Genomic DNA, 15684 nt, shown 5'->3' on the forward strand with positions numbered 1-15684 from the left:
TAATGTCTAAGTGCTAACAATGGAGCATACCCAACTACATCCCAAAGTTCAAGTAAGGTCATAGTGTCAGAGTCCCCACATTGGAAAAGAATTTCACTGAGGAACAACCAGGGGGCTCTCCATGTAATATCTCGGTCTTGATAGATGAGTGAAGACTTTCATCCACTTCTCTTTTGAAGTTCCTTCATGCCATTTCATGGTGATGAACTCTCTCAAAGGTAAATACGTAGTGCTAAATCGGCAATAGGCAACCCAATTAGTGTTCCAGAAGTGGCTGTGAATCCAGACTTGAAGGAGCTGAACACATCCAATGAATCTACCTCCGTCAGCTCTTCGGCAATGGTTGAGAGACCGAAAGGTCTCGGCTAAGATGGTTGGTGCTGGGTTGACTCGTTTCAGAAGTTTCTCAAATAGTTCCACCATGGTTGCGTCAATTCATCAGGGTGGTCATTCATTAGTTTCTTTATGTGGATCCACTGAATTCCTTGCCCGTTACCTTTGTTTCGGAGTTAGTCAATCACTCACTTTTCATCAACTCCTGCAATCTTAACCAGTATGTTCTTAAAAGGCTGACTCTTAATGTGTTTGATATAGGCTCGCTCCAGTTTAATACTTTCACAGTGCAATAGTGTAGTATACTCCTCGATGGTAGGTACCATGTCCTCTTGGTTAAAAGTGAAGCAACTGTATCTCGGGTTCCAGAATTGAACCAAGGCTCTGATTAAGGGCTCACCGGTCTTAACATGAAGCAAAAGTGCAATGTCACCATACCGCTGACTGAACTTATATTTTCAATCATTCTTCCAACTGTCCCAGATGTCTCGAAGTTCTTGCACATTGTTCTATTTTAGGCTGATAGAGGCATAGCTAACAAGCTCTGACACATAACTTCCTTGAAGATTGTCTCCTTTTTCTTTCTGAGTCTTCTCGGACCATAGTCGTACCTTGGGGTTTTTAATCTCCTGCACCTTTGTCCATTAATGCAGATTATTTATGGTTAACGAACACGTTTTTTTGGTGGATCAACACCTCTTTTGAATGATGCATATGATGGAAATAAAATAAAAGAGAGGAAAAAAATGAAAAGAGTTAGTAAGGTAAAGATAATAATCAAAGTAATCATGAAAATAAAAGTCCTACCCCACATGATATCTACCCCACATGCTTATTATTCCTACTCGGACATGATCTTTATCCCGCAAGTTGATTTTGAACAAGTCCTAACCGCATAAATTTCTAGTTCACATGTTTTGAACAGAAAGTAAAGCAGAAAATAATTTTGGCATCTTAGGGTTTAAAACGAGGTTTTGGGGTGGGCCCTAACTCCTTGTAGTCTCTAGGTTTAGGTTCTAAAAAAAGGTACTCGAGTTCTCCTTGACGGTGCCCCCTTGGGCTTACCAGGCCCTTAGTCGTAAACCCATCACAGGCTTCTGTGGACTAAGTTAAACTCAAGAGGAAACATTCCCTTATGCCCATACGGAGAATAAATTCACACGAAGGCATAAGGTATATGAATCCCGAAGGTTACTTGCTAGGCCCATACGATGAATAAATTCACATGAAGGCGTCGCTTTCACCCCCACTTAAAACGGGTTTGGAGCTCAGGTATAGAGCCTTTGGATGAAAAATCTTTAAGGGCTGAAATCATTAAAAAAACGGTCAGTACAACTATTTACTCGAAAATATAATCAAAAGTAAGTAATGAGGATCGAAATGTTACCTTAAAATTTAAACTTACCCTTTTCATTAAAAAGATAACTGGAAATTACCTTAGCCTGACTCACTTACCTGTGTCCCCAGAGGAGTCGCCAAGCTGTTGCAACCGTCTTTCGATTGGGCCCCGGAATTGGGCTTTGACTTGAAAAATATAGATTGGAGTCGCCACCGATCATTTATTTAAAAATAAATGGGTTGATCGGATACCCTATTTCTTACCTGATCTGCGTCTTACCAGAAATATGTCGGGCTCGGGAGTCGGTTACGGTCAATGAAGGATTAGCACCCTTGAACCTCCCTTTCGGTACTACGTAATTTCCAGTTGTCTTAATTAAGAAAATTGTAATTTTAAATTAAAAGGTAAAATTTGATCATTAATTACTTACCTCTGATTAATTGACGAAAATACCCTTAAAAGTCATAAGATGTGTTAGAGGGAAAAAATGAATAAATGAAAAAAAATGAAGAATAAAAATAGGTAAAAAATATAAAAAAAAGGAAAAATAAATAAATAAATGAAATATTAATATATATATATATATATATATATATATATATATATATATAAATGAGTGAAATAGAAAAATAATAATCATAACAATAATGATAGTAATATGAAAATATAATATAATATAAACAAATAAAAAAACCAAAAACAAAAATAAATAAATATATAAATCAAATATAAAAGTATACATATAATGATAATTGGCTTATAAATAAACTATTAAAACATACATATATACGTATAATGATAAAGTAAAAAAACTAAATAAAGATAATTATAATATATATATATATATATATATATATGGTAATAATAAGCTTATAAATAAAATATTTAAAAAAAAAGTATATATATATATATAAATAATAATATTAAAAAATAACCAAATGAATATAAATAAATAAAAATATATGTATATATAATAATATATAGTGTAAAAAAATCAATTGAAAATCATTAAAAAACATACGTATATATATTTATATAATGACAATAATGTAAATAATAAATAAATAAAAATATCCATTCAATAAATAAAAGGACTAATATAAAGAAAAATAAAGATTGGGGCCAAATTTGAAAGACAATTAACGTTGATATTGCGCATTATGGGGATAAAAAAATGAACACGCCTCGGGGTAGATCTAGGTTCGAAACATCGAAACCCCACCCATTTTTGGTCATCGGCGCAACCCACGTTTTGGGTTATTCGAACCAAAACTCAAGAAAAATAACGTGCACATGCGAGAAATGAACAAATCAAAAAAAATGCTACCTTTTATTTCCTTTTCGAATCGTTTACAATAGCTTTGCCTTTGTATTTTCCGTGTTTTCCTTTGTATTTTGTCTGTAAATCGTGTGTTACAATAGTGAGTTACAATGGCTATTTATAGTGCTTGTGGATCCTATCTTTAGGAGTTTAAATAATAGTAGAACTCTATCCTATTTTTAGGAGTTTCATAACAAAATTCTATCCTATTTTTAGGAACTTGAATCCTAGTAGGACGAAAAGGTATGTTGCCAAGATGCAAGACCCACCTCGGTTATTTGACAACTTGCCGACAGATCCCATGTTAGACCTGAAGGGAGAGTCGAGGATGTTATAGTAAGAGTGAATAAGTTTGTGTTTCCAATCGACTTCTTAATTTTGGACTGTGAAGTTTATGCAAATGCACCTATTATTCTGGGAAGACCTTTCCTAGCCATTGGTCGTATTTTGATAGACTGTGAAAAATGTGAACTCACCATGAGAGTGGCTGACCAGTGTGTGACCATCAACGTGTTTTGAACTCTCAAGTATGTCGATGACACTGAATAATGCCAAGGCATTTCTGAATTGAACTCAATAATTGAAGAAGAGCTTTACCATAATAATTTCATTTAGCTAGCAGAGAAGGAATATTGTGTGGATGATGAAAGCATAGTGGAGTACGACAACTTTCCAATTTTAGAGGAGCAATCTAGCTTACTACAAGCTAGATCAGGTATGAATTTTGAACCTCTGAATTTTGATGAATTTATTTCTCCTAAGCCTTCATTATTGCATGCACCTACTCTAGAGCTTAAGACTTTGACAGGGCATCTTAAATATGTTTATTTGGGACTTTACCAATGATTATTTCTGCTAACCTTACTGATAATCAAGAGAAAAGTTTATTAATTGTGTTGATGCAGCATAAGAAAGCAAATGGTTGGACTATGGCCGACTTGAAAAGAATTAGTCCTACAATCTGCATGCACAAGATTATGCTCAAAGATTTCCACGACAATTCGATAGAACCACAACGAAGATTCAACCCTGTTATGAAAAAAGTGGTGATGAAAGAAATTCTAAAATTACTTGATACTGGAGTGATTTATCCTATCTCAAATAGCTCATGGGTGAGCCCTGTAAAATGTGTTTTGAAGAAATGAGGCACGACGGTGGTTACTAATGAGGATAATGAGCTATTACCCACTCGCACTGTTACCGGATGTAGGATATGCATGGACTATCGAAAACTCAACAAAGCTACAAATAATGACCATTTTCCTTTACCTTTCATCGACCAAATGTTGGATCAATTGGCCGGCAAAACATTCTATTTCTTTTTACAAATCTGTTTAGAGATGCTCAAGCATTTTACAAATCTTGTGATTGATGCCAGTGGACTGGAAACATATCCAGACAACATGAAATGCCACTACAAAATATTTTGAAAATAGAGTTGTTTGATGTTTGGGGCATCAATTTCATGGGACCATTCCCATCTTCTGGAGGAGATCTATATATCTTGCTTACTTTGGATTATGTATCAAAGTGGGTAGAAGCAATAACAACATCAAGGAATGACTCTAAAATCGTACTCAAGTTTGAGCACAAGTATATTTTCACTCGGTTTAGAGTACCTCATGGTATCATTAGTGATAAAAGAACCCACTTTGATAACAAGTTAATTTTCAAGGCATTGAGGAGATATGGAGTTCAACATAAGATTGCCATGGCATATTATCCGCAGACAAATGACCAAGCAGAGATATCCAATCGAGAGATCAAACAGATTTTAGAGAAAGTAGTGAACCCAAGGCGTAAGGATTGGTCTCCAAAGTTAGATGAAGCACTTTGGGCGTATATAACAGCATTCAAAACTCCTTTGTGAATGTGACCATTCAAGCTAGTGTGTGGGAAAGCTTGTCATCTCCCAGTTGAACTTGAACATAAGGTATATTGGGCCATTAAGCGATTGAATTTTGATGCTCAACTAGCTGGGGAGTAGAGATTACTGAACTTAATTAAATGGAAGAGTTTAGAGCACAAGCATATGAGAATGCTCGGATATACAAGGAGAAAACAAAGAAGTGGCATGACCAGAAACTGATGCCATGGCATTTTCATATTGGCCAACAAGTATTGCTTTATAACTGCAGACTTAAACTCTTTCCTGGGAAGCTCAAATCTCGATGGTCAGGGCCATTTGAGGTGCATTATTCTATCCCCATAGAGCTGTTGACATCAAGAATATAGATGGGACGATCTTCAAAGTCAATGGCCAGCGTCTGACAACCTATAATGGAGTTCCACCAACGCACAACAAGGAAGTGCTGAATCTGCATGATACTGAAGAGTACCCAACTGAGAACCAAATTTCAATGCCACGGAATTGAATTATGTGACTGTGCATAAATAATAAATTTAATCTTTCCTTTATTTTAATTTTTAAATTTTTATTCTTATTTTATTTTGTAGATAATTTTTGATTTGATTTGTAAGGACCACACTGCTGCAACCGTACAAGGAGCGGTTACCAAAGGGAGGAAAGGACATACAATTAATTGGGGAAAAGATTTTTTTTTTCTTTTATTTTATTTTTTATTTTAACTTTTCTCTCTCCAGTGTTTTGTCCCATCATCATCATTATTTTTGCAGGTTACTTTTCCTTCCCCATACACCCATTAACCCCCACCCACTCATTTCTTTTAACCGTCCTACCATCCATTTCTCACTCATTTTTAACTTTTCCTTTTTTTCTCTCATTTTTAACTTTTTCTTTTCTCTCTCATTTCTTCATCTTCTTCCTTCATTTTCCCCATAGCCGAAAATCCTTCAAGCTCTCAAAGTTTCTTCCTTTTTCATTTTTCTTGCTTCACAAATATTGGAAAAAATGGTGCGCACAAGACCAACCAAAGTCGAAGCTTCCACTTTGCAATAGTTTGAGAATAATGAAGCCAAGGCAATATTTTATAATTTCAAGAACAGAAAACTCTTCTTTGAGTTGGGTTTTGTTTTTACCAATGAAGTCGACGGTTGCTTTGGACCGGACGTGATGGACATTGTTACTCCACACAAGTGGAAAAAGTTTGCAAGGCATCCGTGTTCGGTGAATGCTTCACTAGTTAAAGAGTTTTACACCAACATCTCCAAGTACAACCAACACTCCATTTTTGTCCAAGGTAAGCACGTCCGTTTTACACCATCCGCGATTAATAGATATTTTCATTTACAGGATGTTGAGGACCAACATGACAAGTTCGAAAATGATGTCGATATCACCTCTTATTATGAGATCTTCGAGGACTTTTGCTTCGCCAACATCGTATGGAATGGTCGCAAGCCAGTCGATATTCGGTCAACCGTGAGCGTCTACAACCGCGCGCTAAGTTATGGAACCATTTCCTCAAACACAAGCTCATGCCTACATCACACAATACGACGGTATCTCTTTCTCGTTTAATGCTTTTACACTCGATCATGCTAGCCCGTCCTATTGATATGGGTCAAATCATTATTCCTCAAGTTCTTGAGTGTTTAGGTAAAAAGGCAAGTGCTTTAGTGTTCCCCAATTTTATTACTGCTTTGTGTCGTAAGAAAAAGGTAAATAAGAATGTTTTTGATGAGATTTTACCTGGAATTTCAGGCATTACTAGTGCTAGATTACCACTGTTATTGGGACTTGAAATTCCAAAATCTAAGAACCCTGCTCATGAGAAGTCTGCAGGTATTGAACAATTAAATGTTGAGGCATGCTCTCGAAGAAGTTATGATATAGACTAAGACGCACTTACATGCTTTACATGGTGACATTCGTAATTTCATTGGCTATGTTAAGCAGAGATATGATGTGGTGGAAACGATGTTCCAAGAGATCATTCCCTACATTCAATAGAATTTCCCAGGCTTTCCAGATGAAATTTTGCCCGCATTCAATGCCGAGGCATCTCTCGAGCCAGAGAAAGAGGACGTTGATCCTCCAATTATTGAACTAACTCCTGACTTGTAATGTTTCGAGACTCCTGAATCACCTATTGCACCTGCTGAGGAAACACCCAGTCCTGTTCCTGTGCCTGATCCATCTCCTACACCACGTAGTGGTCGGCGCACCTAAACCTCATTATCAATATAGCACGTTATTACTCTAATTCTTTAGAGTCCAGTCCGACACTACTGCGTAAGTGCACCAGATGAGGAGCTGTCAGTAGCTCCAAGGCAACACCACCACGCCAACCATGAGGTACCTCACTTGCATTTCATTGCATGATATATAGTTTTATTCTTATTTAGTTTAGTTCTCTTAAGCATTTAGGATAATGTTTCCCTTAAGTTTGGGGGAGGTAGTGTTCTCGGTAGAGCATATGCATGATAGTATTATAATAGTATTATGCCATGGAATCAGTAAATAGTAGAATAGTTAGATAGAATGTTTTGAGGATACCCGATGATGATGAACTTGTTAGCCTAGAAATTGAATATAAATGACTGTTGAGAATGATAGAACTTACTCTAGGGCTTGATGCTTTGTGAACTATTTTTACACAATTTGTATGTTCTCTATACTTAGGAAATTTAGAAAATTTTTATGAAGGAACTCTAGTTAGTTTTGGCATGAAATATAATATTGTGCTTAAAAGATAAATAAAAAATAACTCCCTTATATATGAGAATGTGAATAAATGCTTAGGCATAGCTGTAGAGGGACACTCTTCTTTGCCGTGGTATTACTTGTAACTCTCTTTAATAAATGGCAGCCTCACGCATATGAGTGAATGAAAGTAGTCACGGGATGACTCTGCTTAACTAGCTCAGGGTGGAAGGTATGCTCCCTTTCACCTAGAGTGTATGAGAGTATGTGTGGTGAGCTGACTCCCTTCGTAACAACAATTAAAAAAAGAGTTCAGTAAAAAGGGAGTAAAAATGTGCTTAATGAATGATTAAATGCCTTGGCAAAAATAAGGGGACTTGATTAGAAATTGTCTAAATTTGCTAAGTACAGATTGGATACAATCACACACACACACACTACCACAAATATTCTTGACCTAGGGAAAAGTACTTGAATTCTTGATATATCTACCAAGTTGAATCCTATTTTTCTAAGGGTTGAAATTCAATTGTGTCCTACTGTTCTATTGTTAAAAATTGCCATGACATTCTGTTTGTGTAATTGCTATCCATTGCTTGAGGACAAGCAATAGCTTAAGTTTGGGGGTGTGATAACTCCCTAAAAAGGCTACTTTTAAGGTCTTTTTCACTTAAGTTATTGTTTGTTTAAAAGCTCATTTTAGTCATTTTAGGATCATGTAGTTGCATATAGTTACATGTGTGGTGGTATTGATATTTTATCTCTTAAATGTGTTGTATGAGAGAAACGTGCAGTTGTTTGTGGTGTGTAAGAAATAGCAAACAAAAGGTCTCTTTGGGAAGTAATGTCGTGGCATCACATGTTGCTGAAGCATATTGAAATGCCTTGGTATTTCTGGAACAGAAAATGACAAAAAGATATTTCTGTACGAGGACAGCTGGCTCTGCACGTGAAATTATGGTTGTAACTGCCTGCTGGGGGACCACTGTCACCTGGAGAATAAGGTTCACACACAAGGTGTGATTCTAGGGGTATGAGGGGTATTTTGCACCCAACAACCTTAACATTACCCCTATATATTTTTTATTATATATTACACCTCATGGGTGAGAAGGGATATACGGCGGAGAGAAGGGATTTTTCAACAAAATATTTTCTTATCTTTTTCACCATTTCCCTTTCTTCTTCCTTGAGTGGTGTTCCTCCATTGATAAGCTCTAAGGAGTGGCGAGCTAGGCGTCCGAGAGGAGCTAGCTCGCCACTCCTTGGAGCTAGCGAGCTAAGGCATTTTGTTGTGGTCGAGGAGACCTCTAGTGGCGCTCGTCGAGGGCTTCTTCTCACTTCCCTTTGCTACTATTTTTCTATTATTTCTTGGGTTGTTGGATCAAATATTTTCATGGCTTGTTCTATGGATGATTCGAACCCCACCATGACTTAACCTTATTTGGTGGGGTTGTTTTGATTGATGTTTAAACTTTATTTTAATGGTGGATTTATGTTTATCTTTTTTATTTGCTTGCTTTTCTTATGTATGCTTCATCATCTAAGCTTGTAAGAGGCATGGGAGTGTCCATTTCTTAGATGAAGGTTAGGTGTTCGAGAGAAACCTAGCTAAAAATACTTGTAGTATTCGAGAGAAACACAAGACAATATCCTCATAACCAATGGGCTATTGTATTTTCATAAGCTTTGAACCGGCCTATGAATACTATATCCTAATCCCTGAGTAATCGAGAGAGACTAAGACAGGATTTCAACAACTAAAAAGGGTAGTTTTTATCAATAGTGTTAATAGTGTAGACTGTCATAGGTGAGAGTGAGTACAGATTCCATGGCATTCTATTATGAGGTTCCTTTGACTAGAGATAGCGGGAGCATTTTCAGGAAACCCTATCAAGTAAGTAAAGTTTAGATAGATTAAATATGTTTGAGAGATAAGTTTAGCATCCTTAACCTAATCCCTACCATTCATTCCAGCGGAAACTTGTCGTGTGAGGATTATCCACTTATCATTTATTTGCTATTTATTTACTATTTTTACCATTTTTCATTGCCTTGACATATCATAATTTCAACATCAAAAATTTGTTCTTGCCACTGCATTTCCATTTGCTACACCATTAGACCATCAATCCATATCCACCAACATACACTTTTCATTTGCTGTGACATTGTACATATCAACACTAACTATACATAGATAGAGTAGTGCTTTGCTTTGGTTAGAATTTTGTAATTTCAACCAATCCATGTGGATATGATACTCACTCATCACTTTATTACTTGAGCGATTGTGTATACTTGCACATTATTTGTGTATAATTTTATAGTAATCACAACACAAAACACTATGTCCATGCAGAGAACCAATTTTCTTACAAAGACATAAGATATATACCCCGAAGGCTAATCGCTAAGGCCCACACGGAGAACCAATTTTCTCAAAAAGGTGAAGCTTTCACCTCTACTTAATGGGACAGAGCGCAATAAATAGGCTCTAATTATCCTAGATGGTTACAATATTCCAGGGGAAACTCGTAATATTTTGCCTCGATCCAGAATCAAATCAAATAAAAAGTCAAAAATCTAAAACCATGAGAAATCACACATTAGTACAACTATTTATTAGTAATAGTCAAATAAAAATTATAAATGACATGATGCGATGCATAATAAAGATAAAATAAAACAAAACCAAAAGGACCATAATTTAAATAGCATTTAAATTTACAATTCTCAAACATAAAGACGACATATAATCAATTACAAACTAACTCTCTAATGATCCCAAACGGAGTTGCCAAACTATCGGAACCGTCCTTAAGCTTTTTTGGACTGGAATAGGATCAAACCAGATTAATTTTAAAACTTAGGTTTAGAAATACAAATTTAGAGTCGCCATCGACCTTCGGGTTAGGTGGACCGAAACCTAAAAAATTAACTTTTAAAATGATTTTATAGAAATTAAATTAAAAGATATAAAAAATGAAACCAATCTGCGTTGAGTCAGAAATGCATTCTAAAAAGGGGTTCTAAAGTCGATTATGCGTGGGGAAGGGTAAGCACCCCCACAGGGTCAGAATTGGTACCAAATTGATTATACATTGTCTTTATGTTTGAGAATTGTAAATTTAAATTAGTATTTAAATTATGATCTTTTTATCCGAACAATCCTAAAAAACACACTTCATTTGTATTTGGGACACTTTTTTATATATTTCCCAGACACAATACATGGACTCAATTCTTCTTTAATCTCTAAAATAAAGACAAATTTAAAGAAAACGTTAGAATAAGATGATACCCTTTTGGATAAACAATCATTGGAAACGCATTTCTCTTGTAGTCAAGAGACCTTTTCATGGATTCCCCACACAAATTGGCATTGCCTTGATTTTTACTTAATATTAAATATAATAAAGTTATACTAAATATGTAAAATAAAAACACTTGAATAAAAAGAGAACTCTTTTGTGTAAGCAATCATCGGACATGCGCTCCCTTGTAATTGAGAAACATTTCCATGGATTCCCTACAAAAAAAATAATATTAAAAAAATGAAACATATATAAGAAATAATAATAATAATCTAAAAAATATTCTTTAAATTTGTGAAAATGGACATATATTAAGACACAGGGCTTAAAACAAAAGCTCAATAAAATGGGGACTAAATGCATAAGACAGAAAGTACAGGGACAAATTATAGGAATTAACCATTCAAGAAGGGACTAAAACACATGCATAAACAAATCAAAAGGGCCTAAAATGAAAATAAACCAATCATTCATCAATATTAAATTTAAATAACATTTTATAATAAACAAAGATCAGAAAATAAACACAATAAAACGTAAAGGACTCTAAATATAATAATATGCATTCCATTTAATGATCAAAACATAAAATATGTAAAAAGAATGACCTAAAATGCTATTTACCCATATCGAAAAAGACACTCCCTTGCTCCCAAAATGTTGTCGTATGGTACCTTCTTTATAAGTCCTATCTAATTAGGGATGGCAAACAGACGGGTCGGGTGCGGATACCCCATCCCCCATCCCCATATCCACCTAATATTTTTCAATCCACCACCCGCCCACCACCCATGATGGGTACAAATTTTCAAATTCACACCCGCCCACGCGGGTACATTTTCAAATCCATCCCCACACCCACTACCCACTAGCGACATACCCATCTAGACCCGCCTGACAGCAAACTAATGGGATGTTGGAGTTGGTTCCCAGACAGTTCGTGATAGGGTAGCAACGCATGCTTCAATTTGTCAGAGGAGTGGCTCTACGAATGTTATGGAGACATATTGTAAGGAGCATGTAGTCGCAGAGCTGGATTGTTGAGTTGCTTTCGATGTTAATACTCATAGTGCGCTTAATATGGGTTTTGAGGGGCTAAAGAACATGGAAACTTTTGCTTTTGATATTAATGCATATAGTACGGCTAATTTGTGTTTGGATGGACAGCATGGGCTAAAGAACATGGAAAGTGACGTGGTTAGTGGGATTATGGGTTTAATCAAAGAGTCGAATATTTCTCTAATTAAAGACCAGATTAAAGACTAAATATCCTTAATATTTGGTTAAATTATTGTTATATATTATACAATATTAAAATTTATAAATTAGTCTCTAAAATTACACCTAAATTCATAATGGTCCAAAATTTAATAGATATTTAGCTAGGCGAGCGGATGTGAGGCGGGCGGATGCGGGGCGGGCAGATGAGGGGCGGGTAATGTCTCAAACCCATTACCCGCCCACCACCCACCACCCACGATGGGTACCACTTTATAAATCCACACCCATCCACTACCCGCTAAAATTATACCCATCTCCGCTCCAATTAGAACGAATACGGTACGGAATCCACGAAACTAAACCCGTTTGCCATCCCTATATTTAATGCCTTAAAATGGAAACCTCTCATTTTAATACCTTTGTTTTTTTTGCTAAAAAAGGAAAACCAAAATCCTTTCCAGCTTCGCTCTTATCCTCCCACGCAGAGAGGAGCATACCCAGCTCCGGCCGCCATGAATCGGTGGCCAGCACACTAAGAACCTCCCCGAAAAAGCCTTTACAACTTTCTACAAACCTTTAAACAAACCTTTAAACGACCCTTTTTCCCAAACGACCCAAAGGCTCTTAAAACCCCAAAGATTTCAGAGAGAAACTTATCTTTTTTCACAAACCTCGTTCCTCTCCAACTCAAATCTACGGTGGATAGGAGTTTACCTTAGAGAAAGGAGGTGCCTTTTGCTCCGATGAGAAGGGTTCCGAGCTCCCAAAGGTAAGAACCTTTATGTTTTCCCCTTTTTCTTTCCTTTCCTTTGATTTTTGTTTTTCCTTTTCGAACCTGATCCTCCCCTTTTTGGTTTGTTTATTTTCATTTTTCTTTTATAACCCCTCTAATTTCCTTTCTGTTTTATGTTTTTGTTTTGCATGTGAAAAATTAAAGCCGTGGATGAAATCCCTATTGCTATTTCTAAGGGCCCCGATCACTTTTCTCCGAAAAAAATCCCTCCTTTTTGCATGTGATGCTTGGGGGAAAAGAAACCTTTTTCACCATAGATCTTTCTTTGTGAATCATCGGATGGTTGAAGATTCCTCTTCAACGGTTTCTGACATTTTGCACAAAGGGAAGTTTTCCCTCTACCATGACAGAGGCAGCATAGGCACCACACGAGGGAGCCGGGACCTTTCACGTGCGCGTGAGAATCTGAGAAATCAAAAAATGACGCGTGGGAATCTAGAATGATCTTGGGTGCCATCCACGCTCCACCCATGGTACATTAGATGTTCCTAGTCATCGAATCGGCTCGCTATCTCCATCGTTTATTTTCTTCTGATTTTTGGGGCATCCAAATGTTATCTTGGACCGTTATATCTCAGACACGGATCTAACGGTTGCAACTCGATTGTGCGTGCTTTATTTTGGGGTTATAAGAAACCCTAATCAATTTTTAGTCCAGATGGTTAGGTTATAAGTTGTTGATGGATTAAGTTTTTCTATTTGAGTAAAGACACGTAATCGGTAATTGATCGATGATCGGTCAGTTATATACAAATTGTGGAGGTTAGGTATCAGATGAAATACTATCCAGTGGAAAGAAATAATAGTTTCGGTGTTTCTTCTTAAACTCATATCGGTTAACTCATTTATGAGGGGTGATTCTCTTTAAAAATTTGAAGTTATTATATATTTTTATATATTTTTTATTAAAAATTTATTTTTATTCTCTAAAATTTTATTTATTCTCTTAAAATTTTATAAGATTAAATTTATTCCTTTAATAAAAAATTTTATATTTATCTTTAAATAAAATATGTATAAATACAACCGTTAATTATTATATTTGATCAACATAAAATTCTTTAATCTATTAAAGATCTTGTTGATGGTCTTATCGGATGTCTAATCCTTCTAGCACTATTTTTTTAGATAAGATAACGATGAAACATACTTCCGGATATGTAATAAGTTGTTATATTTTTTTTGTTTTCATAAAGCAATTATTATTTTAATTATAAATATTGATCATAAATGTTTTGAATACCGTATAAGCTCACAAATCTATTAGAGGAAACTAAAAATTTAAGAGAAAATAATCTCAGTGACCAAAAATTCCTTATAATATACGATTTTGACCAATTTTTTTTCGATTTGCTAAAATGACCAACAAAATCGCAATGCGATCTATAAATCGCAACGCGATCTCCAGTATCGCAAATCAGTTTCCAGATTCGCAACACGATTTTGACTATCGCATTGCGATTTTCCAAATTCGCGTTGCGATTTTATAAAATTGCAATGCGAATATGTAAATCGCAACGCGATTCTGACTATCGCAACGCGATAATACATAATCGCAACTCGATTCTGACTATCGCAACGCGATTCTGACTATCGCAACACTGAATTTCAAATTCGCAACAGGTTTTAGTTTCGCAACACAAATGTTTTGGGTATATAACTACGCAGCAGCAGCAACTCATAACCTAAATCCCTAATTCACAACTCATTCCATCTCCATCTATCACTCTCTTCGGCGACATCCGTTCCTATATCCAACGACATCCTTTCCCATCTGGCAACAGGTTTTAGTTTCGCATCTCGTTTGTTTAGTAAATTAATTTACAATAATGAAATCATCTAATGTTGATCATGTTTGGATAGATTTGTATTTTGGAGGGTCATGGGAGAATGTTCATGGTGTTTTACAATATATGTCTTTACCCATGAATCTTCAACTAAAACTGTCATTAAAAAAGTTATCTTATGAAACTCTAATGTTACGTGTTGCAAATAAATTGAATTTAAAGCCCCTAAGTGGATTTAGGCTATCATATCAGAGAAAATGTAAAGTTTATTTATTAACCGACAATGAAGATGTTGAACGATTCATTGCTTATATTAGTGTTTCGCAAGATGATGTTACATTGTATGTTGTTGAACCTAAGAATAGTGAAGTTGGGTCAGTAGCGAGTAGTAATCAACTAAGTTTTTCAACCCCAGTTTATGGTGTTCAAAATTTAATGGTTCCACCATAATTTCATCACCAAGCAAATTTTGTTTCACCACATTTCCAATAAGAAACACAATCTCAAAACCCACAACATTTCCCTAATCCAAATCCCAATCAACTTTCAGCACCAAATTCCGGTTTTCGTATTGACCAGTTAGACGATGATTAGCCAACAGAAAAAATTATGAGTACTAGTCAGTATTCAAAATTTGATCTTGGTCAATACCCGGACTTTGATCTTGGTCAATACCCGGACTTTGATCTTGGTCAATACTTGGATTTTGATGATGTTTCAGAAGAAGAAACAGACCATGCGTGTAATGATTTTGATATTGGTCAATACCCGAATTTTGATGATGAAACAGCCGCTGCCGAGGAAGATGTTGTTGATGATAATGAGGAGGAAGTTACGACTGTGAATGAACATGTTGAACATCCATTCTGTAATTCATATAACCTTAAAGAAGAAAAAAAAGAAGAAGAAATCCCCGAAGAAACGTCCCCGAAGAAAATGCCACGGGAGTATAACTGGAATATGCCAGAATTACTTCAGATACCGGAAGAAGAGTTGGTAAAGATAA

The 15684-nt window shown here is 35.8% G+C and overlaps 1 long non-coding RNA gene across 1 annotated transcript; it reads left to right on the forward strand.

The window, feature by feature from the left end:
• Positions 1 to 12527: 12527 nt before the first annotated feature.
• Positions 12528 to 13717, forward strand: LOC120126077. The gene is made up of 2 exons (XR_005516427.1): positions 12528 to 12867; positions 13036 to 13717. It is a non-coding gene; the product is annotated as an uncharacterized LOC120126077 (long non-coding RNA).
• The last annotated feature ends 1967 nt before the right edge of the window (positions 13718 to 15684 follow it).

This window comes from Hibiscus syriacus, unplaced genomic scaffold, assembly GCF_006381635.1.
Source record: "Hibiscus syriacus cultivar Baekdansim isolate YM2019G1 unplaced genomic scaffold, ASM638163v2 tig00110450_pilon, whole genome shotgun sequence".
In the NCBI taxonomy this organism is placed as follows: domain Eukaryota; kingdom Viridiplantae; phylum Streptophyta; class Magnoliopsida; order Malvales; family Malvaceae; genus Hibiscus; species Hibiscus syriacus.